The sequence below is a fragment of the Salminus brasiliensis genome, chromosome 12 (assembly GCF_030463535.1).
Source record: "Salminus brasiliensis chromosome 12, fSalBra1.hap2, whole genome shotgun sequence".
NCBI lineage: Eukaryota > Metazoa > Chordata > Actinopteri > Characiformes > Bryconidae > Salminus > Salminus brasiliensis.
This window is the reverse complement of record NC_132889.1, coordinates 19,216,660-19,229,454: the sequence shown is the minus strand read 5'-3', so window position 1 is coordinate 19,229,454 and position 12,795 is coordinate 19,216,660.

The window sequence follows — 12,795 nt, the reverse complement described above, 5'->3', positions numbered from 1 at the left end:
TTCTAATAACATTTATCAGCATTTCTCATTGACTCGGAGCCAGATATACTGACAGCTGAACGCCACTGAAACCTGTGGACAGCCAGGCCCTATCGCCCCTTAAGCAGATTTTTGGATACAAAGATCAGCTTACCTTGAAAGATGAAGGGCGCGCGCTGAAGGACAGGAGGACAGGAACAGGCCAGGCACAGGAGCAGGCAACGTTAGACAGACAGGACGCAAGGCGCGTAGAGCGAAGCCAACCAACGGGCCACCATTAATGTCGGCGCTTTCTCTCTAATTTCCCCAATTAGCTAATAAGCACTTAAGAATGATGCATAAAATAATCCAGCTCTGTAGTCCATAGAAAGGCAGAGTACAGCCTTTATTTCTGCATAAAATGTACAAAGAAGAGTGAAGACTAAGGCACTACATGTAATGCGTTAGCCTGAGACAGCCAGCACTTCCCCAAAGCAGTCTAAAAAGCATGGCTCTGCCGTCCTTTATATACCTTCCTTATCATGATGCGCTCATCCCTACACATTTTTTTTTGTCATAATGTGTTTCGGTTGGGTCTGCTATGATATGATATGACCTTTTACAAAGTTGCAGAAAAATAGACAGCGAGCCAGACAACGCTGTAGATTGACAGACCCTTGATGGAACCTGTAAGACAAAAAAAGTCAATCATGAATGATGACCTAACTCTTACACACTTGCAATCAGATAGATATCGAGTCACACAAATAGTTGCAATGGACAGACCCTCGATTGATGGATCCACCATTAGGAAGGAGGGGGGTGTCCTGAAGTCCTAAAAGCCTGTAAGAATCTACGGTCAGTGAGGGAGGGGCTCAGAAGATCCTGAACCTGTAAGACAAAAAAAAAAGTCAATACATGTATAGAAACTGAATGATCACCCACCTGTTAGACAGTAGCAAACAGATAGATAGTGAACTGTACACAGTGGCAGATGGATGGACCCTTGATGGACAGTTGCACCATCAGGGAGGGAAGGGGTAAAGGCATCCTCGGAATCTGAAAGACAATCAATACAAGTTTTGAAACTGAAAGATCACTTACCTTTTACACAGTTGCAGAACAATAGACAGCCAGACAGCTGCAGATGGACAGATTGATGGTGGCTGGATCTACGGTCATGGAGTGAGTGGCTCTGAAGGTCCTAAACCTGTAAGACAAATAAAAAAGTCAATACATGTATAAAAACTGAATGATCACCTAACTCTTACACACTTGCAGTCAGATAGATATCGAGTCACACACATAGTTGCAATGGACAGACCCTTGTTTGATGAATCCACCATTAGGAAGGAGGGGGGAACATGGAATCTTGAAAGCCTGTAAGACAACAAGGAAAGTCAATACATGTATAGAAACTGAATAATTATCTACCTGTTAGACAGGTGCAGACAGATGGACAGCGAGCCCTACACAGTGGCAGATGGATGGATGCTTGATGGACAGATGCACCATCAGGGAGGGAAGAGGTAATGGCAACCTCAGAACCTGAAAGACAACAAAGACAGTCAATACAGGTTTTGAAACTGAAAGATCACTTACCTTTTACACAGTTGCAGAACAATAGACAGTGAGCCAGACACAGCTGCAGCTGGACAGATTGATGGTGGCTGGATCTACGGTCAGGGAGTGAGTGGCTCTGAAGGTCCTAAACGTGTAAGACAAAAACAAACGTCAATACATGTATAGAAATTGATTGATGACCAAACTCTTTCACACTTGCAGTCAGATAGATATCGAGTCACACACACCATTGCAATGGACAGACCCTTGTTTGATGGATCCACCATTTGGAAGGAGAGGGGTGTCCTGAAGTCCTGAAAGCCTGTAAGACAACAAAGAAAGTCAATACATGTATAGAAACTGAATGATCACCTACCTGTTAGACAGTAGCCAACGGATAGATAGTGAGCCGTACACAGTGGCAGATGGATGGACCCTTGATGGACAGATGCACCATCAGGGAGGGAAAGGGTAAAGGCATCCTCGGAACCTGTAAGACAACAAATAAAATCAATATATGTATAGAAACTGAATGATCACCTACCTGTTGTCACCTAATGGCAACCTCAGAACCTGAAAGACAACAAAGACAGTCAATACAGGTTTTGAAACGGAAAGATCACTTACCTTTTACACAGTTGCAGAACAATAGACAGTGAGCCAGACACAGCTGCAGATGGACAGATTGATGGTGGCTGGATCTACGGTCAGGGAGTGAGTGGCTCTGAAGGTCCTAAATGTGTAAGACAAAAAAAAATGTCAATACATGTATAGAAATTGATTGATGACCAAACTCTTTCACACTTGCAGTCAGAAAGTTAGCGAGTCACACACACCATTGCAATGGACAGACCCTTGTTTGATGGATCCACCATTTGGAAGGAGAGGGGTGTCCTGAAGTCCTAAAAGCCTGTAAGACAACTAAGAAAGTCAATACATGTATAGAAACTGAATGATCACCTACCTGTTAGACAGTAGCAAACAGATAGATAGTGAGCCGTACACAGTGGCAGATGGATGGACCCTTGATGGAAAGATGCACCATCAGGGAGGGAAGGGATAAAGGCATCCTCGGAACCTGTAAGACAACAAAGAAAATCAATACATGTATAGAAACTGAATGATCACCTACCTGTTAGACAGGTGCAGACAGATGGACAGCGAGCCCTACACAGTGGCAGATGGATGGACCCTTGATGGACAGATGCACCATCAGGGAGGGAAGGGGTAAAGGCATCCTCGGAACCTGAAAGACAACAAAGACAATCAATACAAGTTTTGAAACAGAAAGATCACTTACCTGTTGTCACCTAATGGCAACCTCAGAACCTGAAAGACAACAAAGACAGTCAATACAGGTTTTGAAACGGAAAGATCACTTACCTTTTACACAGTTGTAGAACAATAGACAGTGAGCCAGACACAGCTGCAGATGGACAGATTGATGGTGGCTGAATCTACGGTCAGTGAGGGAGGGGCTCAGAAGGTCCTGAACCTGTAAGACAAAAAAAAAATCAATACATGTATAGAAACTGAATGATCACCCACCTGTTAGACAGTAGCAAACAGATAGATAGTGAGCTGTACACAGTGGCAGATGGATGGACCCTTGATGGACAGATGCACCATCAGGGAGGGAAGCGGTAAAGGCATCCTCGGAATCTGAAAGACAATCAATACAAGTTTTGAAACTGAAAGATCACTTACCTTTTACACAGTTGCAGAACAATAGACAGTGAGCCAGACACAGCTGCAGATGGACAGATTGATGGTGGCTGGATCTACGGTCAGGGAGTGAGTGGCTCTGAAGGTCCTAAACGTGTAAGACAAAAACAAACGTCAATACATGTATAAAAATTGATTGATGACCAAACTCTTACACACTTGCAGTCAGATAGATATCGAGTCACACACACTATTGCAATGGACAGACCCTTGTTTGATGGATCCACCATTTGGAAGGAGGGGGGGTCCTGGAATCCTGAAAGCCTGTAAGACAACAAGGAAAGTCAATACATGTATAGAAACTGAATAATTACCTAACTCTTAGACAGTAGCAAACAGATAGACAGTGAGCTGTACATAGTTGCAGATGGATGGACCCTTGATGGACAGATGCACCATCAGGGAGGGAAGGGGTAAAGGCATCCTCGGAACCTGTAAAACAACAAGGAAAGTCAATACATGTATAGAAATGGAATAATTACCTACCTGTTAGACAGGTGCAGACAGATGGACAGCGAGCCCTACACAGTGGCAGATGAATGGATGCTTGATGGACAGATGCACCATCAGGGAGGGAAGAGGTAATGGCAACCTCAGAACCTGAAAGACAACAAAGATAGTCAATACAGGTTTTGAAACGGAAAGATCACTTACCTTTTACACAGTTGCAGAACAATAGACAGTGAGCCAGACACAGCTGCAGATGGACAGATTGATGGTGGCTGAATCTACGGTCAGTGAGGGAGGGGCTCAGAAGGTCCTGAACCTGTAAGACAAAAAAAAAATCAATACATGTATAGAAACTGAATGATAACCTACCTGTTAGACAGTAGCAAACAGTAAGACAGCGAGCCCAACACAGTGGCAGATGGATGGACCCTTGATAGACAGATGCACCATCAGGGGGGGAAGGGGTAAAGGCATCCTCGGAACCTGAAAGACAACAAAGACAATCAATACAAGTTTTGAAACAGAAAGATCACTTACCTTTTACACAGTTGCAGAACAATAGACAGTTAGCCAGACACAGCTGCAGATGGACAGATTGATGGTGGCTGGATGTATGGTCATGGAGGGAGAGGCTCTGAAGGTCCTAAACCTGTAAGACAATTAAAAACATCAATACATGTATAGAAATTGATTGATGACCAAACTCTTACACACTTGCAGTCAGATAGTTAGCGAGTCACACACACCATTGCAATGGACAGACCCTTGTTTGATGGATCCACCATTTGGAAGGAGAGGGGTGTCCTGAAGTCCTGAAAGCCTGTAAGAAAACAAAGAAAGTCAATACATGTATAGAAACTGAATGATCACCTACCTGTTAGACAGTACCAAACAGATAGATAGTGAGCCGTACACAGTAGCAGATGGATGGACCCTTGATGGACAGATGCACCATCAGGGAGGGAAGGGGTAAAGGCATCCTCGGAACCTGTAAGACAACAAAGAAAATCAATACATGTATAGAAACTGAATGATCACCTACCTGTTGTCACCTAATGGCAACCTCAGAACCTGAAAGACAACAAAGACAGTCAATACAGGTTTTGAAACGGAAAGATCACTTACCTTTTACACAGTTGCAGAACAATAGACAGTGAGCCAGACACAGCTGCAGATGGACAGATTGATGGTGGCTGGATCTACGGTCAGGGAGTGAGTGGCTCTGAAGGTCCTAAACGTGTAAGACAAAAACAAACGTCAATACATGTATAGAAATTGATTGATGACCAAACTCTTACACACTTGCAGTCAGATAGATATCGAGTCACACACACCATTGCAATGGACAGACCCTTGTTTGATGGATCCACCATTTGGAAGGAGAGGGGTGTCCTGAAGTCCTGAAAGCCTGTAAGACAACAAAGAAAGTCAATACATGTATAGAAACTGAATGATCACCTACCTGTTAGACAGTAGCAAACAGATAGATAGTGAGCCGTACACAGTGGCAGATGGATGGACCCTTGATGGACAGATGCACCATCAGGGAGGGAAAGGGTAAAGGCATCCTCGGAACCTGTAAGACAACAAAGAAAATCAATACATGTATAGAAACTGAATGATCACCTACCTGTTGTCACCTAATGGCAACCTCAGAACCTGAAAGACAACAAAGACAGTCAATACAGGTTTTGAAACGGAAAGATCACTTACCTTTTACACAGTTGCAGAACAATAGACAGTGAGCCAGACACAGCTGCAGATGGACAGATTGATGGTGGCTGGATCTACGGTCAGGGAGTGAGTGGCTCTGAAGGTCCTAAACGTGTAAGACAAAAACAAACGTCAATACATGTATAAAAACAGAATGATCACCTAACTCTTACACACTTGCAGTCAGATAGATATCGAGTCACACACATAGTTGCAATGGACAGACCCTTGTTTGATGAATCCACCATTAGGAAGGAGGGGGGGTGCTGGAATCCTAAAAGCCTGTAAGACAACAAGGCAAGTCAATACATGTATAGAAACTGAATAATTACCTACCTGTTAGACAGTAGCAAACAGATAGACAGTGAGCCGTACATAGTTGCAGATGGATGGACCCTTGATTGACAGATGCACCATCAGGGAGGGAAGGGGTAAAGGCATCCTCGGAACCTGTAAAACAACAAGGAAAGTCAATACATGTATAAAAACTGAATGATCACCTACCTGTTAGACAGTAGCAAACAGTAAGACAGCGAGCCCTACACAGTGGCAGATGGATGGACCCTTGATGGACAGATGCACCATCAGGGAGGGAAGGGGTAAAGGCATCCTCGGAACCTGAAAGACAACAAAGACAATCAATACAAGTTTTGAAACAGAAAGATCACTTACCTGTTGTCACCTAATGGCAACCTCAGAACCTGAAAGACAACAAAGACAGTCAATACAGGTTTTGAAACGGAAAGATCACTTACCTTTTACACAGTTGCAGAACAATAGACAGTGAGCCAGACACAGCTGCAGATGGACAGATTGATGGTGGCTGGATCTACGGTCAGGGAGTGAGTGGCTCTGAAGGTCCTAAACGTGTAAGACAAAAACAAACGTCAATACATGTATAAAAATTGATTGATGACCAAACTCTTACACACTTGCAGTCAGATAGATATCGAGTCACACACACTATTGCAATGGACAGACCCTTGTTTGATGGATCCACCATTTGGAAGGAGAGGGGTGTCCTGAAGTCCTGAAAGCCTGTAAGACAACAAAGAAAGTCAATACATGTATAGAAACTGAATGATCACCTACCTGTTAAACAGTAGCAAACAGATAGATAGTGAGCCGTACACAGTGGCAGATGGATGGACCCTTGATGGACAGATGCTCCATCAGGGAGGGAAGGGGTAAAGGCATCCTCGGAACCTGTAAGACAACAAAGAAAATCAATACATGTATTGAAACTGAATGATCACCTACCTGTTGTCACCTAATGGCAACCTCAGAACCTGAAAGACAACAAAGACAGTCAATACAGGTTTTGAAACGGAAAGATCACTTACCTTTTACACAGTTGCAGAACAATAGACAGTTAGCCAGACAGCTGCAGATGGACAGATTGATGGTGGCTGCATCTACGGTCATGGAGGGAGGGGCTCTGAAGGTCCTAAACCTGTAAGACAAATAAAAAAGTCAATACATGTATAAAAACAGAATGATCACCTAACTCTTACACACTTGCAGTCAGATAGATATCGAGTCACACACATAGTTGCAATGGACAGACCCTTGTTTGATGAATCCACCATTAGGAAGGAGGGGGGGTCCTGGAATCCTAAAAGCCTGTAAGACAACAAGGAAAGTCAATACATGTATAGAAACTGAATAATTACCTACCTGTTAGACAGTAGCAAACAGATAGACAGTGAGCCGTACATAGTTGCAGATGGATGGACCCTTGATTGACAGATGCACCATCAGGGAGGGAAGGGGTAAAGGCATCCTCGGAACCTGTAAAACAACAAGGAAAGTCAATACATGTATAGAAACTGAATAATTATCTACCTGTTAGACAGGTGCAGACAGATGGACAGCGAGCCCTACACAGTGGCAGATGGATGGATGCTTGATGGACAGATGCACCATCAGGGAGGGAAGAGGTAATGGCAACCTCAGAAACTGAAAGACAACAAAGACAGTCAATACAGGTTTTGAAACGGAAAGATCACTTACCTTTTACACAGTTGCAGAACAATAGACAGTTAGCCAGACACAGCTGCAGATGGACAGATTGATGGTGGCTGGATCTACGGTCAGGGAGTGAGTGGCTCTGAAGGTCCTAAACGTGTAAGACAAAAACAAACGTCAATACATGTATAGAAATTGATTGATGACCAAACTCTTACACACTTGCAGTCAGATAGATATCGAGTTACACACACCATTGCAATGGACAGACCCTTGTTTGATGGATCCACCATTTGGAAGGAGAGGGGTGTCCTGAAGTCCTGAAAGCCTGTAAGACAACAAAGAAAGTCAATACATGTATAGAAACTGAATGATCACCTACCTGTTAGACAGTAGCAAACAGATAGATAGTGAGCCGTACACAGTGGCAGATGGATGGACCCTTGATGGACAGATGCACCATCAGGGAGGGAAAGGGTAAAGGCATCCTCGGAACCTGTAAGACAACAAAGAAAATCAATACATGTATAAAAACTGAATGATCACCTACCTGTTAGACAGGTGCAGACAGATGGACAGCGAGCCCTACACAGTGGCAGATGGATGGACCCTTGATGGACAGATGCACCATCAGGGAGGGAAGGGGTAAAGGCATCCTCGGAACCTGTAAAACAACAAGGAAAGACAATACATGTAAAGAAACTGAATAATTATCTACCTGTTAGACAGGTGCAGACGGATGGACAGCGAGCCCTACACAGTGGCAGATGGATGGATGCTTGATGGACAGATGCACCATCAGGGAGGGAAAAGGTAATGGCAACCTCAGAAACTGAAAGACAACAAAGACAGTCAATACAGGTTTTGAAACGGAAAGATCACTTACCTTTTACACAGTTGCAGAACAATAGACAGTGAGCCAGACACAGCTGCAGATGGACAGATTGATGGTGGCTGGATCTACGGTCAGGGAGTGAGTGGCTCTGAAGGTCCTAAACGTGTAAGACAAAAACAAACGTCAATACATGTATAGAAATTGATTGATGACCAAACTCTTACACACTTGCAGTCAGATAGATATCGAGTAACACACACCATTGCAATGGACAGACCCTTGTTTGATGGATCCACCATTTGGAAAGAGAGGGGTGTCCTGAAGTCCTGAAAGCCTGTAAGACAACAAAGAAAGTCAATACATGTATAGAAACTGAATGATCACCTACCTGTTGTCACCTAATGGCAAGCTCAGAACCTGAAAGACAACAATGACAGTCAATACAGGTTTTGAAACGGAAAGATCACTTACCTTTTACACAGTTGCAGAACAATAGACAGTGAGCCAGACACAGCTGCAGATGGACAGATTGATGGTGGCTGGATCTACGGTCAGGGAGTGAGTGGCTCTGAAGGTCCTAAACGTGTAAGACAAAAACAAACGTCAATACATGTATAGAAATTGATTGATGACCAAACTCTTACACACTTGCAGTCAGAAAGATATCGAGTCACACACACCATTGCAATGGACAGACCCTTGTTTGATGGATCCACCATTTGGAAGGAGAGGGGTGTCCTGAAGTCCTGAAAGCCTGTAAGACAACAAAGAAAGTCAATACATGTATAGAAACTGAATGATCACATACCTGTTAGACAGTAGCAAACAGATAGATAGTGAGCCGTACACAGTGGCAGATGGATGGACCCTTGATGGACAGATGCACCATCAGGGAGGGAAAGGGTAAAGGCATCCTCGGAACCTGTAAGACAACAAAGAAAATCAATACATGTATAGAAACTGAATGATCACCTACCTGTTGTCACCTAATGGCAACCTCAGAACCTGAAAGACAACAAAGACAGTCAATACAGGTTTTGAAACGGAAAGATCACTTACCTTTTACACAGTTGCAGAACAATAGACAGTGAGCCAGACAAAGCTGCAGATGGACAGACTGATGGTGGCTGGATCTACGGTCAGGGAGTGAGTGGCTCTGAAGGTCCTAAACGTGTAAGACAAAAACAAACGTCAATACATGTATAGAAATTGATTGATGACCAAACTCTTACACACTTGCAGTCAGATAGATATCGAGTCACACACACCATTGCAATGGACAGACCCTTGTTTGATGGATCCACCATTTGGAAGGAGAGGGGTGTCCTGAAGTCCTGAAAGCCTGTAAGACAACAAAGAAAGTCAATACATGTATAGAAACTGAATGATCACCTACCTGTTAGACAGTAGCAAACAGATAGATAGTGAGCCGTACACAGTGGCAGATGGATGGACCCTTGATGGACAGATGCACCATCAGGGAGGGAAAGGGTAAAGGCATCCTCGGAACCTGTAAGACAACAAAGAAAATCAATACATGTATAAAAACTGAATGATCACCTACCTGTTAGACAGGTGCAGACAGATGGACAGCGAGCCCTACACAGTGGCAGATGGATGAACCCTTGATGGACAGATGCACCATCAGGGAGGGAAGGGGTAAAGGCATCCTCGGAACCTGAAAGACAACAAAGACAATCAATACAAGTTTTGAAACAGAAAGATCACTTACCTGTTGTCACCTAACGGCAACCTCAGAACCTGAAAGACAACAAAGACAGTCAATACAGGTTTTGAAACAGAAAGATCACTTACCTTTTACACAGTTGCAGAACAATAGACAGTGAGCCAGACAGCTGCAGATGGACAGATTGATGGTGGCTGGATCTACGGTCAGGGAGTGAGTGGCTCTGAAGGTCCTAAACGTGTAAGACAAAAACAAACGTCAATACATGTATAGAAATTGATTGATGACCAAACTCTTACACACTTGCAGTCAGATAGATATCGAGTCACACACACTATTGCAATGGACAGACCCTTGTTTGATGGATCCACCATTTGGAAGGAGAGGGGTGTCCTGAAGTCCTGAAAGCCTGTAACACAACAAAGAAAGTCAATACATGTATAAAAACTGAATGATCACCTACCTGTTAGACAGGTGCAGACAGATAGACAGCGAGCCCTACACAGTGGCAGATGGATGGACCCTTGATGGACAGATGCACCATCAGGGAGGGAAGGGGTAAAGGCATCCTCGGAACCTGTAAAACAACAAGGAAAGTCAATACATGTAAAGAAACTGAATAATTATCTACCTGTTAGACAGGTGCAGACAGATGGACAGCGAGCCCTACACAGTGGCAGATGGATGGATGCTTGATGGACAGATGCACCATCAGGGAGGGAAAGGGTAAAGGCATCCTCGGAACCTGAAAGACAACAAAGACAATCAATACAAGTTTTGAAACAGAAAGATCACTTACCTGTTGTCAGCTAATGGCAACCTCAGAACCTGAAAGACAACAAAGACAGTCAATACAGGTTTTGAAACGGAAAGATCACTTACCTTTTACACAGTTGCAGAACAATAGACAGTGAGCCAGACACAGCTGCAGATGGACAGATTGATGGTGGCTGGATCTACGGTCAGGGAGTGAGTGGCTCTGAAGGTCCTAAACGTGTAAGACAAAAACAAACGTCAATACATGTATAGAAATTGATTGATGACCAAACTCTTACACACTTGCAGTCAGATAGATATCGAGTCACACACACCATTGCAATGGACAGACCCTTGTTTGATGGATCCACCATTTGGAAGGAGAGGGGTGTCCTGAAGTCCTGAAAGCCTGTAAGACAACAAAGAAAGTCAATACATGTATAGAAACTGAATGATCACCTACCTGTTAGACAGTAGCAAACAGATAGATAGTGAGCCGTACACAGTGGCAGATGGATGGACCCTTGATGGACAGATGCACCATCAGGGAGGGAAAGGGTAAAGGCATCCTCGGAACCTGTAAGACAACAAAGAAAATCAATACATGTATAAAAACTGAATGATCACCTACCTGTTAGACAGGTGCAGACAGATGGACAGCGAGCCCTACACAGTGGCAGATGGATGAACCCTTGATGGACAGATGCACCATCAGGGAGGGAAGGGGTAAAGGCATCCTCGGAACCTGAAAGACAACAAAGACAATCAATACAAGTTTTGAAACAGAAAGATCACTTACCTGTTGTCACCTAACGGCAACCTCAGAACCTGAAAGACAACAAAGACAGTCAATACAGGTTTTGAAACAGAAAGATCACTTACCTTTTACACAGTTGCAGAACAATAGACAGTGAGCCAGACAGCTGCAGATGGACAGATTGATGGTGGCTGGATCTACGGTCAGGGAGTGAGTGGCTCTGAAGGTCCTAAACGTGTAAGACAAAAACAAACGTCAATACATGTATAGAAATTGATTGATGACCAAACTCTTACACACTTGCAGTCAGATAGATATCGAGTCACACACACTATTGCAATGGACAGACCCTTGTTTGATGGATCCACCATTTGGAAGGAGAGGGGTGTCCTGAAGTCCTGAAAGCCTGTAACACAACAAAGAAAGTCAATACATGTATAAAAACTGAATGATCACCTACCTGTTAGACAGGTGCAGACAGATAGACAGCGAGCCCTACACAGTGGCAGATGGATGGACCCTTGATGGACAGATGCACCATCAGGGAGGGAAGGGGTAAAGGCATCCTCGGAACCTGTAAAACAACAAGGAAAGTCAATACATGTAAAGAAACTGAATAATTATCTACCTGTTAGACAGGTGCAGACAGATGGACAGCGAGCCCTACACAGTGGCAGATGGATGGATGCTTGATGGACAGATGCACCATCAGGGAGGGAAAGGGTAAAGGCATCCTCGGAACCTGAAAGACAACAAAGACAATCAATACAAGTTTTGAAACAGAAAGATCACTTACCTGTTGTCAGCTAATGGCAACCTCAGAACCTGAAAGACAACAAAGACAGTCAATACAGGTTTTGAAACGGAAAGATCACTTACCTTTTACACAGTTGCAGAACAATAGACAGTGAGCCAGACACAGCTGCAGATGGACAGATTGATGGTGGCTGGATCTACGGTCAGGGAGTGAGTGGCTCTGAAGGTCCTAAACGTGTAAGACAAAAACAAACGTCAATACATGTATAGAAATTGATTGATGACCAAACTCTTACACACTTGCAGTCAGATAGATATCGAGTAACACACACCATTGCAATGGACAGACCCTTGTTTGATGGATCCACCATTTGGAAAGAGAGGGGTGTCCTGAAGTCCTGAAAGCCTGTAAGACAACAAAGAAAGTCAATACATGTATAGAAACTGAATGATCACCTACCTGTTGTCACCTAATGGCAAGCTCAGAACCTGAAAGACAACAATGACAGTCAATACAGGTTTTGAAACGGAAAGATCACTTACCTTTTACACAGTTGCAGAACAATAGACAGTGAGCCAGACACAGCTGCAGATGGACAGATTGATGGTGGCTGGATCTACGGTCAG